Source organism: Oncorhynchus tshawytscha, linkage group LG08 (genome assembly GCF_018296145.1).
Source record: "Oncorhynchus tshawytscha isolate Ot180627B linkage group LG08, Otsh_v2.0, whole genome shotgun sequence".
Classification (NCBI taxonomy): domain Eukaryota; kingdom Metazoa; phylum Chordata; class Actinopteri; order Salmoniformes; family Salmonidae; genus Oncorhynchus; species Oncorhynchus tshawytscha.
Window position 1 is genome coordinate 53,844,494 of NC_056436.1, and position 22,502 is coordinate 53,866,995.

At 39.7% G+C, this 22,502-nt stretch overlaps 1 protein-coding gene across 1 annotated transcript in view; it reads left to right on the forward strand.

The window, feature by feature from the left end:
- Positions 1-22,502, forward strand: part of LOC112256324 (leucine-rich repeat and immunoglobulin-like domain-containing nogo receptor-interacting protein 2) — a 383,684-nt gene that overhangs the window by 65,668 nt on the left and 295,514 nt on the right. The window contains exon 2 of the mRNA XM_024429491.2: positions 10,531-10,608. The gene's annotated coding sequence lies outside the window, so the exon portion shown is untranslated. The remainder of the gene's footprint in view (positions 1-10,530; positions 10,609-22,502) is intronic.

Here is a 22,502-nt window from a genome sequence, read left to right on the forward strand (position 1 = left end):
ACTGAACTCACCATAGCAATGAATACCGTCATGCTGGCTTACTTTTGCAGTCACCGTCTTTCTTGCTTTTTTGTCTCGCTATGCCGACTGGTATTGCGGCTTTTGCGTCCCTAGTCTAAATGTAGCATAAGGAGGCCATATAAACATTGCCCAATTTTTGGTAACAGACAAAATTTCCATTAATCCTAAGTGAAAGCAGTATTATTGTGGTCTCATCTGACATACTGTACCATGTCCAATGCATTGCTTAGCACATTTGACAATGCTTCCCTGACATTTGTGACTAACAATGTACTCTCAACTTAATAATATCCTGATGTTCCATTATGGATTTGCCCTTGGGATGGGAAGCTTAATTGATGGAAAAGAAAATATCAGGATATCTATAAGATGTCAATACAGTCTTGTAGCATTAGTCTCATTATAGCTGCAGTGTTGACATTGTCCTGGAGAGACTTTGTTTGGCATTAGAGTCTCATTGACTTCCAGGTCCCTGGCAATAGATCTAAGGAAAAAGCAGAGAATCCAAATGAATCAATGAATTTTATGCATGACAATGGTATTCAAGACAGAGATTCTCCTGGTACGTGTAATTCATTGATGATAATTGTAATAAAATATACCCAAATTATTGTAAAACCCTTAGGTGGATACAACACATTAGAATCGTAGCCTTACACTGCATGTCTTATAATTACATATATTTACTTTCAGTTGAAATTGATTCCCCTTCAAGTGAATGACTTTCGACAAGATTAAAGATTAAAGATCTAAAAGGTTGAGTGTGTGTGATTAACAGCGATGAAAGAACTTTACTTTGTTCTGATCGACGAAAACAAAAGCCAGTCTATATCAAAGGAAAAGGAGGCCTACAGCCATGCCACTATTAAATGTGCTTATGATGGCAGATAACTCAGTATGCGGTATACTCAGTGGAGTCTGTTCCAGGATATGGCCCCACCGACTTCCCCCTGCTGTACCCCTGACAATACCCATACTAACTTCCTTCTTCACATGCAGGGAAATGGCCTGGTTCTTCAATTATTCACAAATACACTTCTCCTGTACAATAGGATCTCATTAAACTTGTAGAACAAAAACACAACATTAAGGCAGATGTTTAGGTTCTCGTTGTAGGTGCATATGAGATATTGTACTAGGTGCTAGGGAAGTAGTTATGTGGAACTGAAAACGGACTATATTAAATTAAAGTCTCTATGTAAATGTGCAAGTTGAACGGAGGAGACAGTAGTCTTAAAATGTATTGATGCTCAGTCACTAAAAAGATTTAGGAGTTTCTTTCCTTTATTTTCATCCCTTTAGAGTATTGATTTATGGCTGGTATAAAACACCATATCCAGTGCTGTCACATCAAAATGCCACTATGTGCTCTAGTTGACAAATTACAGGTGTGGCAATGTTTGGACACACACACACATGAGGATTGTGTGCTGTTTTCAAACTACGATTGGTTACTGTAAATGCAAAAACATCGTCAAATTGCATTCGTTTTTTAAAAAACTTTCTTTTACACGACATGCTCCAAGCTCACCTTGTTCATTCAAGTGCATTCGGAATGTCTCAATGTGTTTTTTATTTTTTTTTAAACAGCCATCATTGTATTAAATCCCCACTAGACACAGACTGGTTGAATCAATGTTGTTTCAAAATCATGTCAATGAAATTACGTTGAAACAACATGGTATTGAGGGCAATTGGGCAATTGGCAACAGGGCAATTGATATTGAATTGATGTCTGTGCCCAGTGGGATGTGATTGTTATAGCATATATCAACTGAAATAAGCTAACAAAATGATGGGAGTCTACTTTATAAACAGTGCCAGTTGTCAGTGTCTTATCTATTTGTCCCCTTGTCTACATGGAACACCATCCAGAAACACTGTTTTTCATTGTAACCCTCACTTGACCTCATCAATGTGTCAAATACAAAGTTCACTATGAAATGAATTGACTCTGCATTATATTTGAGACATATTCTACAGTACTTATCACAGATAATAGACACCACTAGTGAGAGTGATGGATTGCCTGGGCATTATAAAAAGTCTGCAACTCCAACAAAACTAATTAAAATGACAGAACTTCACAGCAGTGAATGAGAAATGGAGTCGTTTACTGCACAGGCTCTGAGTAGACTTAGCCCTTGAACAGCTCCACAGATATGTGTGTATTAATATTTTTATGCCGATATTGCCTCTCGTCCTCAGTTCTTCTCAAACCATAGCTCAGTGAATCTATGGAGGCCTCAGGCACTTCAATACATACCGCCTCTGACAGAGTGTACAGAAAATGAAAGTACAATTTTAATTGCAAACATTGCAAATGACTCCACTTCCCGGTCCAGTGGTAGCACATTAGCATGTAAAGAGGATCATAGATGATCCCATCGAAGCAAACGGAAAAAGACAACCTCTCATTCATGCTCACTAAATTGCGTCAATGCTATCATTATCAAAGTTATTTTTGCCGTTGATCTGTTTCTACACTTGAGAGAGATTGCAAGGGTGAAATCCATAATTTAGCATGAATCCCTTTATTTTCTATATAATATTTGATGGTTGCCTCATTGAAATTGAGAGGGAAGTATTCACATTGCATTTTGTACACAAAGCTCTTCTAGAATTGGAACAGCATGGTTTCTGCTATACATCAATTTACATCATGTGAAATAATTATCAATAAAATATTTGATCATTCCAAATGGAATTGTACAGACGTACATACACTACCCTATGTATTTATTTGGACAGTGGAGCCAAAATGTCTATACACTTCAGCATTTTGGATTTGTGATCAAATGTTTCATATGAGGCGACAGTACAGAATGTCACCTTTTCTTTGAGGGTATTTTCATACTTACCGTTTAGAAATGTAAGCACCTTATGTATCTAGTCCCCCATTTGAAGATTATTTTCCACTGACAACTTCACTTATGGTGTATTATACTCGTCAAAAGTTTAGTGTTTGGTTCCATATTCCTAGCACACAATGACTACATCAAGATTGTGACTCTACAAACTTGGTGGAAGCATTTGCAGTTTGTTTTGGTTTTGTTTCAGATTATGTTTTTCACAATAGGAATGGAATGGTGAATAAGGTATTGTGTCAATTTGGAGTCACTTTTATTGTAAATAAGATGCTTTCTGAACAGTGTGGATGCTACCATTATTATGGATAATCATGAACGAATCATGAATATTGATGAGTGAGAAAGTTACAGTCTAACAAAGATCATACCCCCCCCCAAAAAAATGCTAACCTCTTTCCACCAATGTCTCTTGATTCAGGCATTTTCCTGTGTCAATGTATAAAAGCTCTGCAACTGCACCTTTCCTTGCCACCACATTCATAGCATTAACGGAATCTGATGTTCTTTTGGACTCTTATTATATGACCTACATTCTGTCTCGGAAGACATGGAGCATGATAAAATGTGCCACGGATTCCCAGATGGGAAATGTGACACTGTTTACAAAACCACTCCCGATAATTTATTGAAAAACAGCAGAGATCTCAATTTAAGTTGTCTTCTCCCTGCTAAATAAATTGAAGCTGCCTCCTGTATTGAACCGAATAGCCAAGATATTGCATCATAAGTTTGAAGAAAAGTGTGTATGGCAGCTTGTAGCTAGCAGAAAGTACACTGTAGCTCCATTTTCTTGCATGCTTAATCTGTGTTACACAACGGAAAATTCAACTGAACCTCAATCGTGCCATATCTTCATTAACAGAAAGGGGCCTGCAAGAAGGAGGCAAACTAAAGCATTGATGTCTGTAGAAACTGCATTGCAATGTCTGTCAGGATGCACAGACTGTTCCAGATGTTGAACTATGTGACGCTAATGCTAACTGAGGCCCTCATACTGTCTCTTGTATACATTCTGGTGGTGACTGCGTCTCCCAAAGGTGGAACTAGCTCTTCTAAGACACACTGGCTTTCAGCTCCATAAATCATTTACTGGCCTTTGGGAAATCCTGAGAAAGTATTAAGAGCAAGACTATCAGACAGCTTCAAAAGGCTCTCGAAGCTCATGTGAGATGGACTTCAATGATTGAGTATTGACTTATTTTTGATTGGGGAGAAGAAGAAAAAAAAACTTGGTGGCTGGATGCAACCAAGATGACAAAAACAAACTTGAGCGTTAAGTTAGCTCTTAGCCCCGCAGCTACATCAAGGCTACATCAAATACCTCACAGGAAGCCAGTGTGATAAATGTTAGGAGACTTTTGAAGGCCAGTCCAAAGGCACACCGTCTGAAGTGTTTATTTACCCTTATGATGTGAAAATGTTAAGCCTATTCTCCCCTCCAACGCAGAAAACTCCTTCATTATGAATAAGCATTATGCATGATAAACTACCAATATCTCGTTGAACATGCAGCCAAACAACCACATTGTCTTTAATGGACTATGGAGCGTTGTGTTTTCTTCTGAAGCAACAAAGTTTTCTTCACAACATCTAAACTTCAAAATAGAGTACTATTATGCTTTCATCTGGACCTTTAACCCTAACATATCCACTATAATTTACCTTGCAAGGCAAAGATGCCGCTCTGGCATAGCTCATATTCTTTGAGGCATGCAAGCCTCTTCAACGATGAGGAGGTCATATCATAGAGAAAAGAGCTGAAAATACATTCAAAACGACAAAACAGAAAACTGCACAAAAACAATGCAATGCTTCTGTATCGTGCAGTCTGGCTGAATCTGTGGAACAAGAATGCACAATCACATGGGGAGAGGATGAGCAAAACACAATTGGATTTGATGAGCAAGAGAGCAACACAAAGAGAGAACAAGGGGAGTGAAATAAAGATAGGGGGAGGAGGGAAAGAAGGGAAGTGGATGGAGGTAAGGCATGCAGTGCCAGAAATGGCAAAGCAGTGCAAAGCTCCAGGAGCAAGGCGAATATGTAGGCGCTCATAGCAGAGAGAAAGAGTGGCTGAATGGAAAATCTGCATGGCGTGAGTTAGAAGATGGTGCCTTTGGGGGTGTGAAAACACACCGGGAGACTCGCAAGCTGATTAGCACTCTTGGGGAAAGCCTTTTTGGGGCTCAAATGCTAGGGGAAAAAAGTATTTACCTCCCAACCATCAAGCATACTTTACCCCAGAGTTAAGCCTGTGTATTTTCAATGAGCAATCCTTTTCAATTGACCCCCACTTCAAGTGTTGTATTGGATGGCCTAGGATGGTCTTTGTGAGACACAGAGTAGGTGAACGGATAATCTCTGCATGTGTGGATGACGTGTGATCGTGTGGGGGTGCTTTGCTGGTGACACTGTCAGTGATTTATTTAGAATTCAAGGCAAACCTAACATGGCTACCACAGGATTCTGCAGCAATATTCCATCCCATCTGGTTTGCGCTTAGTGGGCTATTGTTTGTTTTTCGAACAGGACAATGACCCAATGCACACCTTCAGGCTCCGTAAGGGCTATTTGACCAAGAAGGAGAGTGATGGAGTGCTGCATCAGGTGACTTGGCCTCCACGATCAGCCGACTTCAACCAAATTGAGATGGTTTGGGATGAGTTGGACCGCAGAGTGAAGGAAAAGCACCCAACAAGTGCTCAGCATATGTGGGAAGTCATTCAATACTGTTGGAAAAGCATTCCTCATGAATCTGGTTGAGAGAATGACAAAAGTGTGCCAAGCTGTCATCAAGGCAAACTTTGACTACATTGAATCAAAAACAATTCTTTAACGCTTTTTTTTGTTACTATGTTATTTCTTATTTTTGATGTCTTCACTATTATTCTACAATGTAGAAAATGGTGAAAATAAAGAAAAACCCTTGAATGAGTAGCTGTGTTCTTTTGACTGGGACTGTACATATATACAGTATATATATATATATATATATATATATATAGTTTAGAAACCACTGGTCTAGCGGTCTAGGCCGCTGCCTCTGGTACATATGTATTATTTCTGCACACTCTCATCTATATCTCTCTCTATCCAATAAACATACACAGACTTATAAAATAATGTATTGGGCTATGCTCTTTTGTGGCTGAATTTATATGTTGATGGTATCCAAATCGATAGAGTACAGCAAGTATGGAATCAGTTAATATTATGGTCGATTAAAAATTCAGTATTTGATGGGAAAATCCAACAACCTTGTTGTTGCAAGCATCACAGTCCAGCCATCTGAGCTCCCTGAACCACCAACCTCCTCCTCAGCCAAATGAAAGCCTCACAATCTGGGCCACCACCAGGGGAAGACAGGGGCGAACTCTCTCCACTGAGCTTTCTCCACAGAGGGACAGAGTCAGTGAAGAGTGAAGATCTCAATCTTAGGGCACTGCCATTACAGTGTCAGTCTGGCAGCCTGGTGTGTGTGTGTGTGTGTGTGTGTGTGTGTGTTCGTATATTTGTGTGTGTGTGTTGGGTTTCATGTTAGACTAGAGAGTAATGCTGACCTTGGTTTACCTCTCAGGGTTCCATTCTGGACGGCCGCCTACCCCCAACCATTACAGACTCCCACCTTCCCCTCATCCATCCTTCCCTTCCTCCCTTTATCTATCCCGTTTTCTTGGGGATGAGAGTGGGGCCAGACTAAGCCAATGGCTGTGGTAAAGAAGTCAGGCATCTTTGTGTCCCTCCACCTGTGCCAAGCCACAGTAGTCTGCAGGCTCTAACCTCTGCACGCTACCATTTTAAAGGCGTAGAGATACGCTACCAACTACTACATCCAGTCATTAAAAGGCTTGTGCCAGAAAGCCTCTGCTCTATTTGACTTTCCCTGTCATACGAATTTCTGCTGGCTCGTAACTTTCCGGGCAACAGTGAAAGCAAGCTAATTTTAATGCATGCGACTGTCAAAAAGATTCCCCATTTTATATTTTCAGTGAGAGGTTATTGTGCTTTTCCCTTCATTTCAGACGCAACATGATAAAACATAAGAGACGTGCTTATGTCGGGGTGGGAAAAAGCTGCCAAGTACGATACAAAAAGAGGAGATCAATGGCGATATCACTGTCAGATATTCAAAACAGTTTACCATTAATGAGAGCACGGCGCTCTACGACTTTGCCACCATAATAACATTTGCTGTGAAGGAAATGACAAGGTAACATCTAGAGTTGCTAGATGCAGGAGAATTGCCAGTAGAGAATATATTCTTGCTAGTTTCCAAAACACAGATTAAGCCCATATGCCTTGACTTTTCAGCCCATATGCTTTTCAGTCCACGATTAGGCTTAATATGGGTCAGGGTTAATATGGGTCTATGGGGGTAACGTTACTAAACCAGTTCAGATGAAGTGTCAACTTCAAATCACATTGTAAAAATCTCCAGCACAATAATAGTGTGTCATAAATTGAATTGAATTACCACAACAATTCATTGAAAATCGTTAGAATGACAAACCAAATAAATATGTAGGCTACAGCAGACTAGAGGTAGGCAAATTGTGTTTTTTCCCCTTGTCGTCTCTCTGGCGGCAGCGAGAATGATTAAGAACTGTAGGCTACATGTGTGCGCTGCGGAGGCCCGTTGGAGGCTTGACAAAAAATGTAAATTCCCTTTTTGCCTTGATGTTCATAAAACTCCACCAACCCCATCTTGCGCTGTGGAACCCAATATGATATGTGACCACCTGGTTACTGCAAAACTATTCTGCTGAGGACACCAAAACCAGAGTGTCCACCGCAAAGCCCAAGAGCCTGACCCTCGCTAGAAGTTGCTATAGCCCTGCTTTGGATATTTAGAATATATTGGCCATTGGCTGAGACACAGGGCCTGTTCTAGCGTGATATGCCAGGGCAACCTTTGTGGATGTCCATCATCATTTCTATGATATGTTAAGAATTACAATTTGTAATATATGTTATGAATTTGAAAAAATACAATATGTTATAAATTTGCAAAATGTACAAAATGTTACAAATTTGCAGAGACATATAATACTGTATGTTATGAATTCTAGCTAGGTTAATAGCTTGCTAACGTTAGCTAGGCTTGGGGAAGGGTTAGCTAAAAGGGTTCAAGTTAGTTTCAAAGCAGTTTCAAAGTAGCTAATTAGCTAAAATACTAAAGCTGTTTGTGATGAGATTTGATTTGATTTGAATTTGATTTGATCTCTTAACATTTGGGTTGCTAGATGTTCACTTTTTGCCTTAAGTAACCATCTGCAACCATACCAAACATAACATGTCTTACTTTTTGAGCGTACTGGATTTACGTTTACTATGTTACGTCTAGTCTATGAGACCAGGCTGATCATGGTGGGAAATTGAAAATGTGAATCGGACAAAGTTAGATTTAATAATGCATTTAGGTTATTATTTATTGAGATGCATTAATAAACCAAATCAAATCGTATTTGTCACATGTGCCGGACACGTGTGTAGACCTTACAGTGAAATGCTAGAAATGTTAGACGAGCTCACTTGTAAAGTTACTATGCATAGATCATAAACAGCGAGTAGCAGCAGTGTTAAAACAAAGTGGGAGTGTCAATGTAAATAATCCGGATGGCCATTTGATTAATTGTTCAGCAGTCTTATGGCTTGGGGTTAGAAGCTGTTAAAACCTCTTAGCGCACGGATCCCGTTAACAGAATCAAAATCGACAACATCCGATTAACCTGGAGCGCGCCAAATTCAAATGACAAAATTGTAATATTAAACATTCAAGTGTCCTACATAATTTAAAATCTTAATTTCTTGCTAATCCAACCACGTTATCAGATTTCAAAAAGGCATACCATGCGATTATCTGAGGACAGCGCCCAGCATACAAAAGCATTACACATTTTCCAAACCAGCAGAGGCGTCACAAAAGTCAGAAATAGCGATAAAATAAATCACTTACCTTTGAAGATCTTCCTCTGTTTGCAATCCCAAGTGTCCCAGCTACACAACAAATGGTAGTTTTGTTCGATAATGTCCTTCTTTATATCCCAAAAAAGTCACTTTAGTTGGCGCATTTGATTCAGTAATCCTCCCCTTCCACTAGTTCAACATGCACACAAAGGAATCCCAAAAGTTACCAATAAACTTTGTCCAAACAAGTCAAACAAAGTTTCTAATCAATCCTCAGGTGCCCTAATATGTAAATAAACAATCAAATTTAAGATGGAATGTAGTATGTTCAATACCGGAGATAAATAACGAGGTGCGCACCCTCATCCACGAGCGCCACAAGACTAGTCAAAATGAGAGCCACCTTGAAAAACAACAAATTCTAGCTCATTATTCAAAAAACAAGCCTGAAACCCTTTCTAAAGTCTGTTGTCATCTAGTGGAAGCCATAGGAACTACAATCTGTGAGCTATTTATTTGACCATCGTTGAAATGGACAGTGACCTAAGAAAAAAATCTGGATGGATTTTCCTCGGGTTCTTGCCTGCAATATCATTTCTGAGTAAAGGGTCTGAATACTTACTGTATGTAAATATGATGTTTCAGATTTCTTTTATACATTTGCCGAAATTTAAACAAAAACTGTTTTTTCTTTGTCATTATGGGGTATTGTGTGTAGATTGATGAGGGGGGGGACTATTTAATAAATTTTAGAATAAGGCTGTAAAGTAAAAAATAAAATGTGGAAAAAGTCAGAGGGGTCTGATCACTTTCCAAATGTAGTGTATGCTTTGATTGAAACAAAATACGAGAAAGGCTAATAGTTTGTTAACACCATCTGCATTAATTTGCTCACGAAACAGTAATTCAAGAAGATCGATCAAAATGCATAGGCTATTCCCATGAAACTGATTGAGATCAATCAAATGATTGGCATGCAGATGCAGTTTCACCAGTAAAACGTGAAGCATTATCATTCCCTATTGCCAGTGATGGCCTATTTTGAAATTAGGTATGCCTAATTTGATGTTTTGAGGGTATTAAAAATATAACATTTTCTTGAGACAATATGTGTGGGCATAGGCAGATGTTGCAATTGGAGGATGCATTTGATGCCTATTCTATACAGGGCTCTCCAATCCTGTTCCTGTAGAGCTACCATCCTGTAGGTTTTCGTTCCAACCTTAACCTAGCGAACCTTATATCTAATAATTAGCTGGTTTATAAAATGAATCAGATTCGTTACAACTGGGGTTGGAGTGAAACCCTACAGGGTGGTAGCGTTCTAGGAAAAGGGTTGGAGAGCTCTGTAATGATAGGCTATTCAATAGGCTACATCTGTCGGTACAAACTTTGATTGTGGAAATGATGACGTCAATAAAAAAAATTGCAGTACTACACCACTGGTGGAACCAACAGTATCTACGTTTTGGTTTGAAATTGATCTCTAATTCTGCTATTTAGTTCACTTCATTGCAAACTCTGCAGGAGGCTCCTCTTTACATTGTTCACATCACATTCTCCGTCTTTTAAGAAATAATGGTTTTCGAGAGAAGTGGCTAGACACTGTTGGAATGACTTAGTGACCATTGGGCTGACAGGCTAAATCTCTGTGAAGCTCTGTGTCCAAAATCCTAACCGTTAACGATATCCTGATGCTAACTCTGCCCTTCTCTCTCTCACTGCCTTTCAGACTGACTGTTCCATCGCCCTTCATTTTCTGTCTTCTTAGCCGGAAAAGAACCATGTAGTCTGAACATCTTCTGATATGGTAAGTTGCTACAGTTTGTCAGTGTAATGGAGGCCGAAATGTAAGGGCTAAAGCGGCAGAATTCATGCTAGGATAACGTATTACATATTTTGATAGCCACGTTTGCCCTGACTATTCATCCTTAGCTTCATGACCCCACAAAAAAAAGAAAAGTTAAATCATAGACGATGTACATTATTGGCCACGGCCACTGAATATTATTTTAAACAGAGAAAAAAAATGTTTTTTTCACTTGGTAGCAACGATTAAGGGGGAGGACGCGTGATATAGTCAAAGTCGATTAAAAGCAACTTCAATCAGTTTTGGAACTGTGACATGGAGAAAAGTACCACTGCCTTCCCTGTTTGAGCTCAGTCTGGATCAGTCTGTCTGATCTGGGCTTGGTACTTATACACAGACGCATCACACAGGAAGAAAAGGGAAAAGCACTGGGTGGCTTTCCAAAATGTGCAAGTGTGTTCTTCACGGATTCAAATACTAATACATGTATGTGCATTCTAACAGTGGAAGCACTTTAAAAAAATTACACAGCCTTGACATCCACAAGTCAAATTTGCATTATCAAGAGATCAGATGAAAACAAATGAAAAGACTGAAATGCAATGTACAGTAGAGCCCGCAATGCAATACATTTGCAAGACTGAACTACAACGAAATCCAATGCATTTGAGGAACTGAAATGCAATGCATCTCTTTAAAGCCATCTGAGCTCTAGGTTATCAATTTGTATACAACATGCAAAAATAAGGCACAAATGCAACGGCATGCACCCTGTTATGTTTGTTACCATATTCAGCCATTGACAATTTTCATGATTTGAAAGAAGAGGTCATCAACATAAAAGGTTTCAAATGTTTTTCATATGATTATCACTGACAGTTTCAGCATTAGTATGTTTTCAATGTCAATTGTCAGTATAAATGATTTGATTGTAGCAATACTGGGTTACATCAATGACACATATAACAAATAATATCAGATATGATCAGTGTTCCTGGGAAAATAGCACACAGTGGATTTGTCATTCTACTGCAGTAGTCTTAAAACGGAGGCAGAATAATTCATTGCTGGAGGGCTTAAGCATCAGGACACAGCGGTGGCTCTAGGTGAATAGGGCCCCAGGGTCCTTCTTTTTTATTTTTTATTACTCAAACCCAATACAAATCCTCCCATTATGTGCAACAAGATAACAGCTGACCAGAGGCCTGTGCCAATCAGGCTGCTCAATCCCACCCATTCTATGTTCCCAAATTGTAATGGGAATGGTAGGACATTGCACATTGGAACAGAGACTCTGGCACAGCACAGAGCCAATTATTTCTGTAGCCAGAGCTAAACTCTTTCTTGTTCTATGTTTATATTGGCGTCAAAGAGTAAGAAAGCCACTGATTATACAATAATAATACTTTGGTTTCTTTACACGGATGACTGCATTATGCAGGGGTGTTTTTACATTAGGCACAGGCAACAAAACCTGGAATAATAAACCAGTTGGTGCTCTGAAGCACTGTTTTAATTGTATTGCTCTACCTCCTTATAAAATAGGAAACATAGCTCTGCAAAGAGAGTTTGTCACAAAACTGAATTCCCTGAATCACTGTTACAGGCTCAATGCTATAAATCCATCGATGACAGTAAACATGACGTACATGCACCAACAGTAATTCTTGTTTACTTATTTTCTATGTTTTTTTTAAAAGATATTTGTAGTCATATGAAGTTTGCTTTCTGAAATAGAAATGGATGTGCCCTGTAAAAGATTAATGAAGCCATCTTTGACTAAAATTGGAGCATGGGTCTCCTTTGATGATGTCAATGGCAAATACATATTTTTTGAGGAAAACCCAATGTTTCCTCTGATAAAATTCTACATCCACTCTGTTGTTTGAAATATAACAGTGTCTGGTTTGCTTTGGGGGAACAACTATACAATAAGACAACCGCAATGCTTGAATGTATACTATGCCTATGGAGTATGCATATCCTAAACCCTAACATAGATATTTATCTGCCACGGTAAACTGCTAATCACATATTTGTACATATTCCTTCATCATCTTTTGTTCATCTTTTTTTCTTTTGTGAAGGAATGTGGTAAGGCGACAGCAACACTATTGGTAATCAGCAGGCATACTCCTGTTTGAAAACAAGATAAAGCCTTTGAGGAGACCGTTGAATACGGCAATAATCACAAAAGGACGGGCGGCCCTGCCGCAGCTTAACCTCAACATTATAGCAAATGCTGCTGGGAAATCTCCCCGTAATGCCCCTCTCTAGCATCCTCATCTTGTGGAGATGGAAGCTTGGAAGCTCTGGTAAAAAAAGAAAGAAGCTTCTTACTACCTTAGAAGACCCTGAAAACCTCTACAGTTTTGTCTGAGCCTCTCTGAGTCGAATAAGCAAATATTTTTCATCTTACTTAAGATGAACGCAGAAAATAGCAGCTCACGCTATATACCAATGAGATGTTTTAAAAAAACACATTTTGCATAGCAATATTCAATGGGGTATTATTATATCACAGTCAGACAGCTTTGCCTATTATTAGTAATATGGTTATTAGAATATCATATTTGTGGCACTCTGCAGTAGATAGTAATTTCTATTACTTTTTACCTGAGTCTATTTACATGCAATATTACAGGAAATGCACATCTCCTTCCATCACAAGAAAGAAAACTATAGTTATAATGTATTACATTTCTGTAGCACTTTTCATAGAATCTCAAAGTGCTTTAAGAGCAAAAGAACAAACAAGCAATATATCATGACAGGCTAACCAATAGAGGCCAAGTCTATGAAAGCTGTTAATCTCACTTTTACAGTATGTCAGTATGTCACAATTCTACTAAATCCACTGCCTTTGGATTGTTTGCTTTTCTTTTAGCGGGCTACCTAGTGTTGCTAGTTTTCTTGGTAGCATCAGTTATTCGATGTTTATTTGTTTCTCTGAGCAAATTGATGTCCACTGTCCACTGTCAATTAATTCATCCCTGACAATAGGTTGTGGTGAGAAACTAATGACACCAAATATAGAAACTGTCAAAAAACTATTGAAAGTCAAGTCCTGTACTGTTTGAATAAGACATATATTATAATTCAGAAAATGGATATTGACTCAAGAGCAGGGCCATCTGGCTTGCCTTTTTTTGTACCATCATCTTTGAAATGCAAGAGAAAGGCCATAATGTATTATTCAGCCCAGGCGGAATTTACATTTTGGCCACTAGATGGCAGCAGTACATGTGCACAGTTTTAGACTGATCCAATGAACTATTGCATTTATGTTCAAAATGTTCTATCAAGACTGCCTGAATGTGCCTAATTGGTTTATTAATACATTTACAAGTTCATAACTGTTCACTCTCCTTAAACAATAGCATGGCATTATTTCACTGTATTAGCTACAGTTACTTGGACAGTGCAGTTAGATTAACAATAGTTTAAGCTTTCTGCCAATATCAGACATGTCTTTGTCTTGGGAAATGTTGATGTTACTTACAACCTCATGCTAATTAAATTAGCCTACATTAGCTCATCCATCCCGCGGGGGACCCAGCGATCCTGTAGAAGTATTATGGATTTCCTGATAATAAAATTAAGTGTTTCATATCACAGCACACATGTTTTTCATTGAAGATGTTAATTAGATATACAATGGTAGCCAATAGTCAGGTATCTCAGTATAGCGCCTATCTCCAAACAGGACTCATATACAGTGTAACAACTGTTGTCTGAATAGACATTGACAACTATGTTCAACTCTTTACTGTTGGAAAAGTGACCCATTTGATTGAAATGAGTAGTCAATACCATACATCTTTCCACATGCACGTATGGCCCAACCAGTTAGTTCAATGGGGTGGCAGGTAGCCTAGTGGTTAGAGCATTGGGCCAGTAACCGAAAGGTTGCAAGATTGAATCCCCGAGCTGACAAGGTAAAAATGGTCGTTCTGCCCCTGCACAAGGCAGGCCGTCATTGTAAATAAGAATTTGTTCTTACCTGATTTGCCTAGTTAAATAAAAATAAATGAAGACAGATTTCATTGGGATTGAAGATAATGTGAAAGGTGATTGTTGAATGCAAAGAGCAGTGTGTTCCCTTATGGTTCTGTTCAGTAGAAAGTGGACTGGAAAAAAACCTTGTATTTGCTTTAGGTATAGACTCCAAAGCAATGAACTAATGGTAAGGCTACAGGAGACGTCTAGAGACAATTGTTTCTTCTTATACCAAACACTATGGGCTAAATGTTCAACGCAGGCTGCAGCAGGAGGAATAGGTTGCAAATGGAGCACTCTGAGGACAAGTAGGTGACAAATTCTTAGTGACAGTCGGAACATTTGAACCACACACAAACACACATTACTTTTTTTATGTATTTTACATTGGTGTGACTGTCCTTGTCTATAAGTGTATCAGTGTTTTGTAACTTGCCATATATATATATTTTTTTTTTGTGGACTCCAGGAAGAGTAGCTGAGGCTTCTGCAAAAGCGAATGGGGATCAAATAAACAAATTTACCACATTGTAGAAACAAAACTATAAAAGAATCATGCACTACATGCATTGGAGGAAGAAAAATGCAATTTTTGCGAAAAACCCCTCATTATGAATTCAGTATACATCAGGTCGTAATTTACATTGAACGTTGAGAAAAAATGGGAAAAAAGTCCACCAGATTGTATTTTTCAGGCCCCTGTTCTCTCCACCCAATTAGGGAACATTACCTGGAGCGGTTCCCACATGAATGTTTGAAGAGTGGGGGCCTTCCAATACTACATTAGAGCCCCCCTATCGCACTACAACACATGTGCACTAACACTACACCACCTGCAGTCAGGAGAGGGAGAAGGGAATAACATGCCGTGTTGATCTCTGGCGTTTTTCTAATTGGCCACTAATTACCCAATCAAAACCTAGCCTCTCCAATCAGTTCACCAGAGGGCATATTTTAGGTCAGTCATCATTCATGGAGTAACAGTATGTGGTTATCAATCATTAAAACATTGTTTTGCTAATCTTACACTAATGCTCATCAATCATGTTTTCCCCCAAGAAAAGAATGTGCAGAAAACGAAGGTGGGGGGCATTGATTGGTCTCTAGGCCCAGAGCCAAGGGTCTATCCATCTGTGTTTTCCTTCTGGCAACATATTAATAATGAAATCATTTTTGCCACTGACATGTTTTCCTCTCTCTCTCTACATGTTTTCCTCTCTCTCTCTCTCTCTCTCTCTCTCTCCAATTTTCAAGAGGACGCTCATCAAACAAAGCTTTTCCTCTCCATTTCTGAATTCTGTAGACTCACATTCAAGACTACAGTGCACGTTGTAGCTGTAGTGTGCTTCCTTACAACTAGGATGAGTCATTAAAAGAAGGAAGTTCAGACTGGTGTTTCTCCTCAACAACCTGAACTGTGACTGTTCCACATGTGCTGATCACAGCCAAAATGTTAACAGTCCTTATTGAAATTCAGGAGTAAAACCCACATGTAGCCCAGCTAGCCAGGCTCTGAGATAAAAACATACTGCGCCTAAACTATCTTTGTCCTCATGAGAGTAAACAATTTATTTTCCTTTTGTGAACGACCGGCAATTTTAATAGCATGACTGTCCTTCACTTTTACTGGATGTACCTCCTGTGCTCGACTCTGACAGTCAGACAACGACTCTCCTCAGCTCTTGTAATTGAACAGGAGACATTTTTCCTCTCTCTCTTTTCCTTCTCCGTTAGGTGACACAAGGAACAAAGTGACACTGTCCGCAATTTAACCCCGTAGGGTCGATGTCCACACCCCCACGGAAATCGAACTAGCATAATAGTACGTTAAAATCCATCCCAATCAAAATCTGTCAGTTTAAGCTAGATATATATGTATTTGTTTGCGTTGGATGCATCTCAATCCACAGCATCCGCAGATGTCGCACTTCCGCATCTGCGGGGAAAGTTGACAGCTAGAGGTATGTTTGTCAGACCATGAGACATCCTGAAAATCTCTTCTCACAAAATCGTCAGTGGCGTCCAAACGGTTTGGCCTACAGACTATTATGACCCCCTCTATGGACTACGTTCAACTACGTTCAACTATGTTGATTGTTTTGGTCTAGAATGCCCACAGGCCTCACAAGACTTGTCTGAAGGTCCCCTGGTACCAGTTGAGTGCCAATAATAAGGGGTTAAATACACCAACAACAAATAATCCTGATGTTTCGTATATTACTCTCATATATAGGACAGACACGTCCCTCATTTTTGGTGTGGAACTATCTGTCGTTCCATTTAGTCAATCTGTTATTCATTGCATTTACATGTGCTAAGAGCAGTAAGGCCAAATAAACATTTTCATCCAATTATTATTTAGATATTTTTTCATACTTCAATGGGTCTTAAAATTTCCAAATCAAATGACAAAATTATCCTTGGTATGAGCTTCTTAAATTGCCTTCGCATATTGGCCAGTAAATAAAACAAAATGTCAGCACAACCATTTTCTCACACTCTACACTCCAAAAAACAATTGTTGAATTACTGTAAATGCAGTCTTAGGTAGGATCATTATCATAATATCCATTTGATCCAATGATCCAGGTCTTTGCCATCTTTAAGCCTTGGGGTATTCTTCCATATCCCTGATAGTTTAATGAAATTCATTTTTTGCTTAAGCAGTCGCCTCACCTAGTCTCCCGTTAGTGACTAACTTGCCGATTGAACTGTAATGCCTTATTAACTTGGTGTGTGCCTTAATTCCTTAACTACATGGCTCCCAAAGACTCAAGGGCAAGATCCCCACCCTACACACCTCGCCAGATGGGGAGGTGGTGTCATTTCGGCTGTGTCCCTATCTTTCAACTTCCCTAGGCTGCAGACTGTCTTTCAAGGGGGTTCTTTGTTCTATCCCGGTGTGTTATTGGTCCTGACTGAGCCAAATAAACAGATGGGATCCTCCATCATCTGCTGAAAATCATATGACAGAATGCCAAAACACATTAAATAGGTGCCGATTACACTCGCTGATTTGAAAACATAAAGAGGGTCAATGAGGTCAGTTGTCATAGCAGTGTGGCATCTCCAGTAGAGCATTCAAAAAATGAAGAAGTGAAAGAGAGGAGGAGAGAGTGAGGTGCCACAGAGTGAGTGAGTTGTGTAACTTGGCCCCATCCATTATGTAACAAAAGGACTCCTAGCAGCTCCGTTCTTAAGCAAAGCCTGATTAAGCCCAGGTCTATGGCATGAGGAGGGACTTAAAAAGGCTGTTTTCTAGAGGGCTGGGCTAATCAATATTGACAAGTGTTCCTCAAAGAGAGTAGGAGTGATTCATGTTTCAAAGTGATTAAATTGCCCATGCTACACGGCTACGCTCTTCTCTGTTTGAAGAGAACCCTTTGACTAGAATGCCTCACTGAAGTCTCTCCCTCAAAAGATGAACTTGTGTTGTTGTCCCCGGCTGAATTTGTTATCTTCTCTCTGCCGCTGTCGTGCATCAAGATGAATTGTCCAGTGTAGAAGGTAGATGTTGTGATAATAAAGCGCTTCTTTTATATATTTTGTGCGAACAGTGCAATTTGTACTTAGGCTTTCAATAAAGAGGGAGTCCTTAAATTTTACTTAGAGACAGGTTTCTACTGCCTAGGGCACAAGCAAAGTGCTAACAATAAGATTAAGATAGCCGGTCCTGAGTTCTAATCTTCAGGAAAAATCAAGCTTTTTATCAAAATGGATTTACTGTTTTCCTAGTGTGAAGCGTCTGTATATGGTGGTAAAAGCTCCTCTGCTATAGGAGGCAAATGAAATGAGAAACTCAAAGCCCCACTGTGCTACCAAGGTGGATAATAACAACTGAGGGTTCAGACACAGGTGGGAGAACACTGACAGAAAATGACACAATTGCAGCCCTAAATGAGGTACCAACATAATTACCATTGGAGTTCTGGTAGCCCTATTTTTTTCTGGGAAAAGTCAGCTCTTTAAAGACAATATTTCAATGCCCTATGATCTCTTCCAAAGCGTACACCAACCAGACTGATCACAGCTAACCATCATGTGTTAAAGTCCCCAATTTACCTAGATAAAATGACAACATTTTTGTTTTAGGGACCATTGTTATTCATATAGTCAGACAACACATAGACCCTTTATGAGGCTTTACTCCACCAGGATAAAATGTAATGGTATAAAGGGGTACATTTATGGATCATTGTATGTAACAATCAGATTGTAAAGGATCTCAAAATAACCCATGTTGAAGCCATCAGTATAGTGTTGCTACGGAATAGAGCGTTGGGAGCATCAAGTAGTTCATAAAATGGACAACATACACTTGTTTCATACCTGTTCCATTTCCCCATCTGAACTCAATGGCTTTGTTTGGTGTGCTCGGTCATCTCACCTTTCACCTTTCGTCCTATCGAGTAGCCCAGATGACCTAAAATGGACATTGTACACGTGTTCCATTCCATACTGTACCTGTTTAATTTACTCATGTGAACTCAATGTCTTTTCTTGGTTTGCTCCGTCTCAACATACACGATCATCACTTCCCTGGCTGCATCCCACATCATTTGCTTTTTAAAGGAGCATAACTGCAGGGCTGAGGTGCTGCATGGGTGGATCTCCTGGAAAACTGACAGTAAGCAGCATGGTGCCATGGGTGGCACACAGCTGCAAAGTGAACATGAATACATTAAATGGGAAAATATATGTATCCACAGGATTGACTTTTTTCTTGTTTATCTCATGTCTGTCTACCTCACTCTATACCTTCTCTTAATCCCCCACTCTCTTCTCTCGCTTCCCTCCCCCTTCTTTCTAACCTCTCCCCCTCTGTCTCTCTCTCCCGCTCTTTCTCTCTCATCCTCACCCTCCCCCTTCTCCCTCTCCCTCTACATTTTATCTCCCTACTTCTTTCCCTCCCGCCACCTCCTCTTATCTCTCTCTCTCTCTCTCTCCCTTTCCCTCGTCTCTCCCACGTCCCTCCCTCACCCTCTCCCTGTTTCTCTACCCATCCCTCACTCTCCCCTTTCTCTCTCACTCCTCTCTACTCCATTCTCTTCCTCCTTCTATCCTGCATCCCCCTCCTCACATCTCTATCTCTCCCTCCTCTCTCTCCCTCCTTTCTCCCACCTCGGTCTGTCTGTTGACTCCCTGCCCTCTCTCTCCCCTCTCCCCTTACCTCACTATCATCTTGTCCATTGACTGCAATGTATTGAGATTAACGTCAACCCTGTGATGCTCATCTTTTTCCATTAAAAGCAATGCATTGACAAAAACATAAACCTTGTGACACTCACCTTTTCCCATTGAATGCAATGTACTGAGAAAAACGTCAACTACTCTGACAGTTGACCTTTTTTGCGAAAACGTGCCAGGATGACATTTCATGTTGATAATTTGCTGAAGAGATAACAAAATGGAGACGTAAACACCTGATGGCACCTTCTGACAAACCAATCACCTGTGATATTGCATCAGACGCAGAGAGAGTTGAGGATTGCAGGAAGGCTAATGTCACACACGGCAGTGTGCTAAGTTCTCTGTGACAGTGCATTGTTCAATTGACCAAATATCACGACTCGCATCAATTTATTTATCTGATTTAGTCGAGACTGAGTCGTTTAACCTTTGGAACCTAGCATTTTTATACTGCATCAATTCCAGTTACCGAGGCACAAACACTAAATGGGAAATTGATAATTGTGGCCCACCTGTCATGAGTAATCTATGAAACTTTTATCTTAGACTCATTCAGGTATCTCTCTCTCTCTCTCTCTCGCCAGTCGATTTGTATTCCTTGTACACTTATCTTTTTGTTGTTGCCAAGCCAATAAATGGGATTTGACTGTGAGGGCTACGCACTCTGATGTTTGATTGACAGGTCAATGTTCCAGGAGAGATGCTGGGAAATGATCTGAATATTTAACATTATAAAAACTAATTCTACACCTTGTGCACTCTCCAGAATATATCCAGCTGAGGACAGAGGGAATGGAGAAAAAATTGTGTTGAAAATGTCATTGTGTTGAAGATGATCTGGAATAATCTATTAACAATGCTGACAGACTGTCAAGTGGAGTTCTATTTGGTGAGGAGACTGGAAGTTAATTTGAATTACACTTGCCGAGTTGACTCGACTGAAGATGAGCTGGAATTTCATCAAGTCCACCCATTCATTTGTTTGGTTGAGCAACACACTAAATTAGCTGGCGTCACAATGACCTTGAAAAAACACGTGGCGAAATGACACATTGATGGAGCACATCTAAACCCAAACGTGCATTGTCTGCATTATAGCGCTATGTAGTATGTACAGGTATTGTTCAATATTTTTGGTAAAGTTCATCAGAAGTTTGACGCGTAAACCTTAGTAATTCTAACGAGATGATTAGACTTTGTTCTCGACTTTTTGTCGGTGGCCTTTGAGGACATTATTGAAAGGATGACAATCGACAGCCAAGGTAATCCTTGAAACATTCACTTCAGCGACGACGAGCCTTCATGCTAATGTCATGCTTCTTTTGGAATAGCTGAACCCCATGTATTGACTGAGACATATGGCCATCTCAGTCAGCTGTCTAACTCCTCAGTCCTTAGAAGCCATTTCTCTGTGTCTCATTTCCCACAGTATTGATGTATTTAAGTGAGCTGCCCAACAGCCTGAGGGGACTGGATGTTTTATAGATCGCTTGCAGGGTGTCGGAAGTCAAGACACACCTCACAAGTGGAACTCCAGCATTGGCCTTGCTCCTAGCTACTCAATGAATAGTGATGTCTCAATACACGTTGTCATTTTTCTGTGCGAAGTAGGACACTTTTGACACCTTCTTTCCAATGAGAAAGAAAGTGAAAGTTTGCTCATCTTCAGCTGTAAACCACTTAAGACGGGTTGTTTTCAAACGATCAATCTCCTGGTTGTCACATTGAATGTGAGTAATTGTCTCGGACGGAAAATCAACCAAAGATATTTAGACATATTGTCTTGACTTTGAATTAAGAAGGTGAAGGAAATATAATTCACTAAGCAATGATATAAAGTACAGTGCCCTATGGAAAGTATTCTGACCCCTTGACGTTTTCCACATTTTGTTATGATACAGCCTTATTCTAACATTTATTAAATAAATAAAAATCCTCAGCAATCTACACACAATACCACATCATGACAAATCGAAAACAGATTTTTAGACATTTTTGCAAATGTATTAAATACAAAAAAACAGAAATACCTTATTTACATAGGTTTTCAGCAACTTTGCTATGAGACTCAAAATTGAGCTCAGGTGCATCCTGTTTCCATTGATCATCCTTGAGATGTTTCTACAACTTGATTGGAGTCCACCTGTGGTACATTCAATTGATTGGACATGATTTGTAAAGGCACACACCTGTCTATATAAGGTTGATAGTGCATGTCAGAGCAAAAACCAAACCAAATCATGCTGTGGGGATGTTTTTCAGCAGCAGGAACTGGGAGTAGTCAGGATCGAGGAAAAGATGAACGGAGCAAAGTACAGAGAGATCCTTGATGAAAACTGCTCCAGAGAACTCAGGACCTGAGACTGGGACAAAGGTTCACCTTCCAACAGGACAACGACCCTAAGCACACAGCCAAGACAATGCAGGAGTGGCTTCGGGAAAAGTCTCTGAATGTCCTTGAGTGGCCCATCCAGAGCCTGGACTTGAACCCGATCGAACATCTCTGCAGAGACCTGAAAATAGCTGTTCAGCAACGCTACCCATCCAAATACACGTGTGCCAAGCTTGTAGTGTCATACCCAGGAAGACTCAAGGCTGTAATCGCTGCCAAAGGTGTTACAAAAAAGTACTGAGTAAAGGATCTGAATACTCATGTAAATATGATATTTCAGCTTTTTATTTTGTGTAAATTAGCAAATATTTAT